Below are 11,058 nucleotides of genomic sequence, written 5' to 3' on the forward strand. Positions count from 1 at the left end.
GAGTCTAGTAAAGGGTGTGTCCCCCCACTAGGAGTCTAGTAAAGGGTGTGTGTGTGTGTCCCCCCCAATAGGAGTCTAGTAAAGGGTGTGGTCCCACTAGGAGTCTAGTAAAGGGTGTGGTCCCACTAGGAGTCTAGTAAAGGGTGTGGTCCCACTAGGAGTCTAGTAAAGGGTGTGGCCCCACTAGGAGTCTAGTAAAGGGTGTGGTCCCACTAGCAGTCTAGTAAAGGGTGTGTCCCCACTAGGAGTCTAGTAAAGGGTGTGTCCCCCCACTAGGAGTCTAGTAAAGGGTGTGTCCCCCCACTAAGAGTCTAGTAAAGGTGTGGTCCCCCCACTAGGAGTCTAGTAAAGGGTGTGGTCCCACCACTAGGAGTCTAGTAAAGGATGTTGCCCCCCCACTAGGAGTCTAGTAAAGGGTGTGTCCCCACTAGGAGTCTAGTAAAGGGTGTGGTCCCAATAGGAGTCTAGTAAAGGGTGTGGTCCCACTAGGAGTCTAGTAAAGGGTGTGGCCCCACTAGGAGTCTAGTAAAGGGTGTGTCCCCACTAGGAGTCTAGTAAAGGGTGTGGTCCCAATAGGAGTCTAGTAAAGGGTGTGGTCCCACTAGGAGTCTAGTAAAGGGTGTGGCCCCACTAGGAGTCTAGTAAAGGGTGTGGCCCCACTAGGAGTCTAGTAAAGGGTGTGGCCCCACTAGGAGTCTAGTAAAGGGTGTGTCCCCACTAGGAGTCTAGTAAAGGGTGTGGTCCCACTAGGAGTCTAGTAAAGGGTGTGGTCCCACTAGGAGTCTAGTAAAGGGTGTGGCCCCACTAGGAGTCTAGTAAAGGGTGTGGCCCCACTAGGAGTCTAGTAAAGGGTGTGGTCCCACTAGCAGTCTAGTAAAGGGTGTGTCCCCACTAGGAGTCTAGTAAAGGGTGTGTCCCCCCACTAGGAGTCTAGTAAAGGGTGTCCCCCCCCACTAGGAGTCTAGTAAAGGGTGTGTCCCCCCACTAGGAGTCTAGTAAAGGTGTGGTCCCCCCACTAGGAGTCTAGTAAAGGGTGTGGTCCCACCACTAGGAGTCTAGTAAAGGGTGTGGTCCCACTAGCAGTCTAGTAAAGGGTGTGTCCCCACTAGGAGTCTAGTAAAGGGTGTGTCCCCCCACTAGGAGTCTAGTAAAGGGTGTGTCCCCCCACTAGGAGTCTAGTAAAGGTGTGGTCCCCCCACTAGGAGTCTAGTAAAGGGTGTGTCCCCCCACTAGGAGTCTAGTAAAGGGTGTGTCCCCCCACTAGGAGTCTAGTAAAGGGTGTGGTCCCCCCACTAGGAGTCTAGTAAAGGGTGTGTCCCCACTAGGAGTCTAGTAAAGGGTGTGTCCCCACTAGGAGTCTAGTAAAGGGTGTGGCCCCACTAGGAGTCTAGTAAAGGGTGTGTCCCCACTAGGAGTCTAGTAAAGGGTGTGGTCCCAATAGGAGTCTAATAAAGGGTGTGGTCCCACTAGGAGTCTAGTAAAGGGTGTGGTCCCACTAGGAGTCTAGTAAAGGGTGTTTCCCCCCACTAGGAGTATAGTAAAGGGTGTGCCTCCCCCACTATGAGTCTAGTAAAGGGTGTGTCCCCCCACTAGGATTCTAGTAAAGGGTGTGGTCCCACTAGGAGTCTAGTAAAGGGTGTGGTCCCACTAGGAGTCTAGTAAAGGGTGTGTCCCCCCACTAGGAGTCTAGTAAAGGGTGTGTGTGTGTGTCCCCCCCAATAGGAGTCTAGTAAAGGGTGTGGTCCCACTAGGAGTCTAGTAAAGGGTGTGGTCCCACTAGGAGTCTAGTAAAGGGTGTGGTCCCACTAGGAGTCTAGTAAAGGGTGTGGCCCCACTAGGAGTCTAGTAAAGGGTGTGGTCCCACTAGCAGTCTAGTAAAGGGTGTGGTCCCACTAGCAGTCTAGTAAAGGGTGTGTCCCCCCACTAGGAGTCTAGTAAAGGGTGTGTCCCCCCACTAAGAGTCTAGTAAAGGTGTGGTCCCCCCACTAGGAGTCTAGTAAAGGGTGTGGTCCCACCACTAGGAGTCTAGTAAAGGATGTTGCCCCCCCACTAGGAGTCTAGTAAAGGGTGTGTCCCCACTAGGAGTCTAGTAAAGGGTGTGGTCCCAATAGGAGTCTAGTAAAGGGTGTGGCCCCACTAGGAGTCTAGTAAAGGGTGTGGCCCCACTAGGAGTCTAGTAAAGGGTGTGGTCCCACTAGGAGTCTAGTAAAGGGTGTGGTCCCACTAGGAGTCTAGTAAAGGGTGTTTCCCCCCACTAGGAGTCTAGTAAAGGGTGTGCCTCCCCCACTAGGAGTCTAGTAAAGGGTGTGTCCCCCCACTAGGATTCTAGTAAAGGGTGTGGTCCCACTAGGAGTCTAGTAAAGGGTGTGGTCCCACTAGGAGTCTAGTAAAGGGTGTGTCCCCCCACTAGGAGTCTAGTAAAGGGTGTGTGTGTCCCCCCCCCCCCCCCAATAGGAGTCTAGTAAAGGGTGTGGTCCCACTAGGAGTCTAGTAAAGGGTGTGGTCCCACTAGGAGTCTAGTAAAGGGTGTGGTCCCACTAGGAGTCTAGTAAAGGGTGTAGTCCCACTAGGAGTCTAGTAAAGGGTGTGGTCCCACTAGGAGTCTAGTAAAGGGTGTGGTCCCACTAGGAGTCTAGTAAAGGGTGTGGTCCCACTAGGAGTCTAGTAAAGGGTGTGGTCCCACTAGGAGTCTAGTAAAGGGTGTGGTCCCACTAGGAGTCTAGCGAAGGGTGTGGCCCCACTAGGAGTCTAGTAAAGGGTGTGTCCCCCACTAGTAGTCTAGTAAAGGGTGTGGTCCCACTAGGAGTCTAGCGAAGGGTGTGGTCCCACTAGGAGTCTAGCGAAGGGTGTGGTCCCACTAGGAGTCTAGCGAAGGGTGTGGTCCCACTAGGAGTCTAGCGAAGGGTGTGGTCCCACTAGGAGTCTAGCGAAGGGTGTGGTCCCACTAGCAGTCTAGTAAAGGGTGTGTCCCCCACTAGGAGTCTAGTAAAGGGTGTGGTCCCACTAGGAGTCTAGTAAAGGGTGTGTCCTCCACTAGGAGTCTAGTAAAGGGTGTGGTCCCACTAGAAGTAGTGTACCATTAGCTTGCTCCTGAAAAGATGATAATGACAGACAGTGATGTGAGCCTTGTCTACCACAGACTACCACATCAGAGTTTACACTAGTCACTGTGTGTGTGTGTGTGTGCGTGCGTGCGCTCAGACCTCTTGTTCCCCTAGTGAATGAGTTAGTGAGGCAGCGTCCGTCCCTCCTGTCGTCCGTCCCAATAACATCTCCTGAAGTGTGCACTTGTTCACTTCCCTGGTTTGAAAGGAGATGACTGGTATCAGAAACATAGTGGAAACTCCCACTAGCCCATTTGTCATTTAGATGTGTGGGAAGGAGTGTACACTTCAGGAGGGAAGGAGTATTTCTGCATGTGTTCTCTCTCCCTAAGACCAGTGACCGGTTGTGGCTCGCCCTCTTTGAAGTTAAAATCCTTTCATCTGTCCTGTGATCATAGTCTTAACTGACAGGTGTATAGGAGACACTGGTGAGAGCTCTTCAAAGGACCAACATGTCCGTCTACACAGTGGAGTCACCCATTCAGTGTGTGTGTGTGTGTGTGTGTGTGTGTGTGTGTGTGTGTGTGTGTGTGTGCGTGTGTGTGTGTGTGTGTGTGTGTGTGCCTGCCTTGGTGCTCGTGTGAACATGTCAACTTGATGTCAGAACAAACCTGTTATCTTGAAACATTGTCTGGTTGGGTGAACGAGATGTAGAGACTCAACACGACATAAGAAAAGGACTAACTGACTGACTGATTAAATAACTGACTGTCTGACTGTCTGATTAAATAACTGACTGACTGATTAAATAACTGACTGTCTGATTAAATAACTGACTGGCTGATTAAATAACTGACTGGCTGATTAAATAACTGACTGGCTGACTGATTAAATAACTGACTGGCTGATTAAATAACTGACTGGCTGATTACATAACTGACTGTCTGACTGACTGATTAAATAACTGACTGGCTGGCTGATTAAATAACTGACTGACTGGCTGATTAAATAACTGACTGGCTGGCTGATTACATAACTGACTGGCTGATTAAATAACTGACTGGCTGGCTGATTACATAACTGACTGGCTGATTAAATAACTGACTGACTGGCTGACTGATTACATAACTGACTGGCTGATTAACTGACTGGCTGGCTGATTACATAACTGACTGGCTGATTAAATAACTGACTGACTGTCTGACTGATTAAATGACTGACTGTCTGACTGACTAAATAACTGACTGTCTGATTAAATAACTGACTGGCTGACTGATTACATAACTGACTGGCTGATTAAATAACTGACTGGCTGGCTGATTACATAACTGACTGGCTGATTAAATAACTGACTGGCTGACTGATTACATAACTGACTGGCTGATTAAATAACTGACTTACTGACTGATTTAAATAACTGACTCACTGATTGGCTGACTGACTGATTAAATAACTGACTCACTGATTGGCTGACTGGCTCACTGATTGGCTGACTGACTGATTAAATAACTGACTCACTGATTGGCTGACTGACTGGCTGACTGACTGAAATCAAGATGACAAACGGTCTTATTTCCTTAATTTATTTCAAAATGTAGACACAAACCACAAGTGAATCCAGAAGGCATCAATAACATCAGAAGTGTTTGTTTGTCACAGACAGAAGGTTGAGAATGAACTCCGGCCGCGTTGTCCACAAGCTCACTGCACTTGAACTTTTACAGGTAAATTACGGTTGAGCCAAAACATTCGTAGCGTTTACCACAAATGCTTTCTCCGCAGACGGAATGCGTCTTTGATTGAATCCCAAACCCTGAGGGCTCTAGTCAGTCTGAAGCCGAAGCCTTACAGATTGCTCCATAGAAACGTGAAGATCATTTCCTGATTGAGCCAACATGTGCAGAATTTACCGGGAATGCAGTCTCAGCTAACGAACATAGCCTTTACATTTCAATCGCACTGTAACGCTGAACTTCAGCGACATAGATTGAATTAGAGCCCTTAGACAGGAGAACAGCTAAGGCACAGCCCACCACCCCATCAGAGAAAGAGGGAGGGTGTGGGTGGCAAAGAGAGGAGGGGGAGGAAGAGAGAGGGGAGAGTGCAGAAAGGAAGAGCAAAGGAGAGTAGAGCGATGTAGAGACTGTAGAGCAAAAACATTACTGAGAGAAAGAAAGAGAGGCTAACCAACGTTGAGCTGATGTCATGTCACCACTATCATAACGGCCAGACAACATAGTCACAACGTTATCATAACATCTTACAGGGCTCTTTAAAACAGTCACGTGACTTGTAGTACTGAGTCTGCGAACCCAAATGATTCCCTATACAGCATAGTACTTTCAATCAGAGCCCTATACGTCCTGGTGAACAGTAGGGTACTATATAGGGAATAGGGCCCTATAGGCCCTGGTCAACAGTAGTGTACTATATAGGGAATAGGGCCCGCAGGGCCCTGGTCAACAGTAGGGTACTATATAGGGAATAGGGCCCTATAGGCCCTGGTCAACAGTAGTGTACTATATAGGGAATATGGAGCCATTGGAACTAATATAAAGCCCTTTTCTCCTTCCATTCTGTTAGACACTTTTCCATAACTTAATGTTATAAACTGTACTTTAAAAAACATATAACGTCACAAAATACATATTTATTTACATTTTTTGTATTTTTATTTTTTTAAATAATTCATACTAAAATAGCTATTGTACATCATAAAAAACATCTGTGGAATATTTTATTAAATACGTTTAATTTAAAGGTAGACTCAGCAATATGACGACGTACATGCAGAAAGTAAACGGCATAGCGGCTCAAACTTGAGAGTGTTGAAGCGTGATGCTCAACTTGTCCGCTGTTTTGGTCCCCTGGCTACCGGGCTGTGAACAGCGTGAAGCAAACCTGTGCACATGCGCAGATACTGTGTGTGACTGGTGTGAGAGAGAGAAGTGTTGCATCTCGCTCATCTCAATATCTGCGGGTGCTGCTCGTGGCGTAACGTCATTTAGCTCAGTCTACCTTTTAAAAATGTCTGCGACTGAAACTGTAAATTAAAAGTTGAATCGTTCCCATGGACACGAGGTAACTAAGCAACAGTGTTTTTTTCTGAGGTCAGTGTGGGTTTGAACCTGGGTCGACTGTGCGCTGCAAAACTGTGTTAGCCTGTTGAGCTAAAGCCCAAGCAAGGTTGCTCATCACACAAGAGCGTATTTCATTGAAGGTTAGCCATGTCGGTTGGTCCCAGCAGTGAAAGGCCTTTTAGGGTGTGTTGAAACCAGACAGCCTGGCCTGCTTGTTGGCCCCGCCCTGCGGAGAGGGTGCCTCAGGACCAGACGTCTCACTGGCTCAATGTTCTTTGGGGTTTTGCCAATCGTAGCCATGTATACTCTTGAGGTCAAAAGTGAGAAGATCAAGGCCTTTTAAAGGTCATGTGACATCGCTGACTGTACATGTGTTACATCCAGACCCAGTGATCCTGTCTATAATGTTACATCCAGACCCAGTGATCCTGTCTGTTACATCTAGACCCAGTGATCCTGTCTGTTACATCCAGACCCAGTGATCCTGTCTGTTACAGCCAGACCCAGTGATCCTGTCTATAATGTTACATCCAGACCCAGTGATCCTGTCTGTTACATCTAGACCCAGTGATCCTGTCTGTTACATCCAGACCCAGTGATCCTGTCTATGTTACATCCAGACCCAGTGATCCTGTCTGTTACATCCAGACCCAGTGATCCTGTCTGTTACATCCAGACCCAGTGATCCTGTCTGTCACATCCAGACCCAGTGATCCTGTCTATAATGTAACATCCAGACCCAGTGATCCTGTCTATAATGTAACATCCAGACCCAGTGATCCTGTCTATAATGTAACATCCAGACCCAGTGATCCTGTCTATAATGTTACATCCAGACCCAGTGATCCTGTCTGTTACATCCAGACCCAGTGATCCTGTCTGTTACATCCAGACCCAGTGATCCTGTCTGTTACATCCAGACCCAGTGATCCTGTCTGTTACATCCAGACCCAGTGATCCTGTCTGTTACATCCAGACCCAGTGATCCTGTCTATAATGTAACATTCAGACCCAGTGATCCTGTCTATGTTACATCCAGACCCAGTGATCCTGTCTATAATGTTACATCCAGACCCAGTGATCCTGTCTATAATGTTACTGACTGTCTAACCGGCTACTGACTGTACAAGGTAGGACTCTGGTCAAGTAATGTACAATATAGGGAAAAGGGCCCATAGTTTTCAGGTCAACAGTAGTATATATAGAATAGGATTCCATTTGGGATGTAGCCTGTGGGTGGCAGTAGACCACAGTCATAGGGTTGCATCTCAATAGTCTACAGAGGCTTCCTCGCCTCCTCTCCTCAAGCTCCTCTCCTCACTTCTTTTCCTTAACCCTCCCGTGGTCCTGGGGTCAGGGTGACCCAGGTCCTGTGTGTGGAGGGCTCCCCTTTCTGTGCTCGCGGGTCAGAGCGACCCAGGCCCTGTGTTTCCAGGGCTCCCGCTCTGCGCTGGCGAGTCAGAGCGACTGTGCCAGCCACTGGCGAGGCGTGTGCCGTTGAGTGTAGTAGAGAGTCTGCGAGTGTGGCGAGGTTGTGCCCGGCTCCCCCGCTCTGCGCTCTGCTCTCTGCGCTCACGGGTCAGAGCGAACCTGCCAGCCACTGGCGAGGCGTGTGCCGTTGAGTGTAGTAGAGAGTCTGCGAGTGTGGCGAGGTTGTGCCCGGCTCCCCCGCTCTGCGCTCTGCTCTCTGCACTCACGGGTCAGAGCGAACCTGCCAGCCACTGGCGAGGTGTGTGCCGTTGAGTGTAGTAGAGAGTCTGCGAGTGTGGCGAGATTGTGCCCGGCTCCCCCGCTCTGCTCTCTGCGCTCACGGGTCAGAGCGAACCTGCCAGCCACTGGCGAGGCGTGTGCCGTTGAGTGTAGTAGAGTGTCTGCGAGTGTGGCAAGGCTGTGCCTGGCTCCCCGCTCTGCGCTCTTGGGTCAGAGGGACCCAGCCAGCCACTACACAGGTCCGGACATGCCCCGCTGTGTGCTAGAGAGCAGCCAAGTGTTATAGTTGTGCTCTGCTCTCTGCGCTCGTGGGTCAGAGCGACCCAGGCCCTGTGTATCCAGGGCTCGCGCTCTGTGCTCTGTAGAGTGTCTGCGAGTGTGGCGAGGTTGTGCCCGGCTCCCCCCGCTCTGCGCTCTGCGCTCTGCGCTCGTGGGTCAGAGCGACCCAGCCAGCCGCTACACAGGTCCATACGTGCTTCGCTGTGTGCTAGAGAGCAGCCGAGTGGTGGGGTGGGTCAACTGCACACGGCTACACACAAGCGCGCAAGCGAGCCTCATGCATTTTCGGGTCTCGGTCTCCCGCATAAGCCGGCCGGCCGGCCCTACGTAGAGAGGATACTAATATTGTCAGCGGCATTCACACACACACACACACACACACACAAAGTGACCGGCTCCCCACCCGTGCCAAGTGCCCTCTTCCCCACCGTTCAGCGGACCCGATCAGTGGAGCCGAGCGGCCATGGCTGTATGTTTTACGGCCGCGCAGGTTCTAGAACAGATCTTGTCCAGCGTGGACCAAGAAGACTCAGATTGCCAGGAGGAGGAGGAAGAGGTTTCGGAAGACGAAGACGGGGAGGAATACAACCCCGAGCGCCGCGAGGTCGACGATGCTTCTTCTCCCTCTTCTGAGGAAGCGCCCGAGGAAGCGCCCGAGGACCGACGCGAGGAAGAGATCTCCTCGGCCCCGGACCAACGGGAGACGCCGTTGCTGTCGAAAAATGGCAAAATCAAGTGGTCCCCCGTGGCCTACGGCCACCACCGCGGGGCCCTCACAATCTGCCACGCCGGGCCGGACCAGACTCCGGGCCCCACGGCCTATGCCGCGACCCAGGCCCGCGACATCGAGTCTGCCTTCCACCTTTTTGTCACACCGGCGATAGAAAGGATAATTGTGGAAATGACGAACCTGCACGGGGCCAGAAAATACGGCGACGGCTGGCGACCCATGGACGCCACGGATCTGCGCGCCTACGTAGGGCTGCTGATCCTAGCGGGCGTCTACAGGTCCCGAGGCGAGGCCGCGGCAAGCCTGTGGGATGCAGAGAGCGGCAGGACCGTGTTCCGAGCCACCATGCCGCTCAAGGTCTTTCACAGGTACTCGAGGCTGCTGCGATTCAACGACCGCCAGTCGAGACCCGCCAGACTCGCCACGGACAAACTCGCAGCCATACGGGAGGTCCGGGACCTGTGGGAGGCGCGGCTGCCGGCCCTCTACAACCCGGGGCCCGACGTGACGGTGGACGAGCAACTTTCCAAAAGGCTGCTGTCCTTTCCGTCAGTACATCCCCAGCAAGCCGGCGAAATAAGGCATCAAGTCGTGGGTGGCCTGCGATGCCAAGTCCAGCTACGCTTGGAAGATGCAAGTGTACACCAGCAAGGCGGCCAGCGGAGGCCCCGAGAAGAACCAGGGGATGCGCGTTGTCCTCGATCTGACAACGGGACTGAGCAGTCGCAACGTCAACTGCGACAACTTCTTCACCTCCTACGAACTGGGCCAGCGGCTCCTCGAGAGGAACCTCACCATGGTGGGCACGGTGAGAAAGAACAAGGCCGAGCTCCCACCCGCGCTGCTCGAGTCCAGGGGCAGACAGGTCCTGTCCTCCAGGTTTCACGCCCACCACCACTCTGGTGTCCTACCTGGCAAAGAGAAACAAGAACGTGCTACTTTTGAGCACGCTGCACACCCGCTGCCCCACTCGCTGCCCCCGCCACCGGGGCAAGTAAGAGGAAGAGGTGTCAGCTCTGCCCACCCAAGAAGGACTCCAAGACACACATGGTGTGCTGCAGGTAGTTTTGCGAACCGATGCTAACTAGCGTTACCCATAGACTTCCAGGCGTTGCGCTATCTGCTAGCATGCTAGCAGGTCTCATTGCCTATGTATCCCTGTTATTAAGCTCCTTTCCTGGAGGAAGCAAGAGGAGAGGGGAAGACAAGCCTCTTTAGAGTATTGAGATGGAGCCCCGAACAGAACAACATGTCTGATGTCATGACAACAGGGGGTTGAGGGTCTTTGGAAATCAAGACAGCAGGTTCTCTGCCCCCCCCCAGCATGATCGCCTCAAACAGCATCATATTCCCTACTACTTTTGACCAGCGTCCATAGACAGTATGTAGGGAATAGGATGCCAAATGTAAACATCAGTCATTGACAACAACAAAAAACTATTTCATTAATATAATATAAACTTGAATAAATAGTTAACTTAGAATTGTACTCTGTCACATGTAAAGCACATGAAGGGTAGAGAGTTCTACAGGATAAACAGGGAGATGAATACCATCCCTGGCTACTGTACATGCCAATTATCTCTCCTTCCTCCACCGTGTCTTCACTTCCTGTCACTGGTTGAAAAGGAAATGACTGGTATCAGAAACATGGTGGAAACTCCCACTACGGCTCTCCCAATCCAATGCTTTTAGATTTGTGGGAAGTAGTGAACGAGTGTACACTTCAGGAGAAAGGAGATGTTATCGTGATGCACCCCCTTTGTGATCCAGCAGAGCTGAGGTCTGGTCTCTCTCTCACACGATAACCTGCAGAGATACAGACATGGCACTGAAGAAAACCCACACACGCACGCACGCACGCACGCACGCACGCACGCACACACACACACACACACACACACACACACACACACACACACACACACACACACACACACACACACACACACACACACATTCACACACACACACACACATTCACACACACACACACACACACACACACACACATTCACACACACACACACACACATTCACACACACACACACACACACACACACACACATTCACACACACACACACGCACGCACGCACACACACACACACACACACACACACACACACACACACACACACACACACACACACACACACACACACACACACACACACACATTCACACACACACACACACACACACACATTCACACA

The sequence above is a fragment of the Oncorhynchus clarkii genome, chromosome 13 (assembly GCF_045791955.1).
Source record: "Oncorhynchus clarkii lewisi isolate Uvic-CL-2024 chromosome 13, UVic_Ocla_1.0, whole genome shotgun sequence".
Taxonomy (NCBI): Eukaryota; Metazoa; Chordata; class Actinopteri; order Salmoniformes; family Salmonidae; genus Oncorhynchus; species Oncorhynchus clarkii.